At 34.6% G+C, this 1,172-nt stretch overlaps 1 protein-coding gene across 2 annotated transcripts in view; it reads right to left on the reverse strand.

The window, feature by feature from the left end:
* The window catches only part of LOC107645251 (histone H1), a gene marked incomplete in the record, with an annotated part of 1,677 nt that extends 1,539 nt beyond the window's left edge, over window positions 1–138 (reverse strand). For both annotated transcript variants that reach the window (XM_016349238.2, XM_016349237.2), the window contains 1 exon segment: window positions 1–138.

Below are 1,172 nucleotides of genomic sequence, written 5' to 3' on the forward strand. Positions count from 1 at the left end.
AAAGAGAAGGAGGCGAGGGGCAAAATGGGAATTGAGATTGGAAAATAGAAACTCCAATGAGGAGGGTGGTAGAGGTGGATCTGCGAAGGACGTAGCTTACTGAGGAAATTTTTTGGGTGTGAGAGAAGAAGACGGAAATTACGTGGTTTAAATAATAAAGTATGTGTAGGATTATATCCAAATACTCGATTCTCATTGGTCCACACACCCTCCGCATGGATCGCTCCTCGCTTCAAGTTTGAATTTCGGCCCTCCGATTCATCTCTATCAACGGCTCCCGTTCCCTTTTCGGGAGGCATAGATGGGAACGTTTTGGGACAATTTACCTTGCTTTTCCCTTGTGCTTGGTGTGCTTTTAAGCTCGATTCTTTTCTCCATAGCTCCTTAATCTCTTGCTTAAACTCAATTCGGTTTTTACTACTTTGTAGCCCATTATGTAAGCTTTCTAATGAGTCTTTCACCGACTAAATTGGTTTAGTATTTTGGGAGAAATTTCAGTTTGAAGCCACAATGGTTCTGACTAGGGTTTTTTGTGACGTTGTCTAGGTTTTTGCACAATTCAGAAGAATGCTTTGACATTTGATGAGATTGGTTAATACCATTTGGTAATAGGTTAACTAATGATTCCATTGCATCAAGAATTTCTAAAATCCATTCAGATTTGACTAGGGAACCATTGATTAGAATGTCACCAAGGTTGAACAAGACCTAACAAAATGCATGGCTTCACATGTATAGTGTGTATTACATAGCAATATCACATATTATGTTGAATTTTCATTTTGCACAAATCTAATCTTATAACAATCCAATTGTAACAGCATACACCTATTTCTAAGGCTAATTAGTCATAATAATGTGTTTTTATAGTTCATTACAAGTTTAAGTAATAACTTGTTAGGTACATTTTGTAGATTGAATTGTTAAGTTGCATTAGTCTATGGTACAATCCCACTCATTCAATCAAATTCATATTTAAAGTTTAGCATATTACTTTTGCATTAGATTTATACATATCACATCTTATTGTGCTTGATTACGTTAATTTATTGACTAATTGTATGTGAATGTAAGCAAAACTAATTATCCTTGAATAAGAGTTCTAGAATATCTGAAATGGAACTTGTGTTTATAATTTCATTTGTATATGAATATGTTTTAAAGTACACACA

This window comes from Arachis ipaensis, chromosome B06 (assembly GCF_000816755.2).
Source record: "Arachis ipaensis cultivar K30076 chromosome B06, Araip1.1, whole genome shotgun sequence".
Classification (NCBI taxonomy): domain Eukaryota; kingdom Viridiplantae; phylum Streptophyta; class Magnoliopsida; order Fabales; family Fabaceae; genus Arachis; species Arachis ipaensis.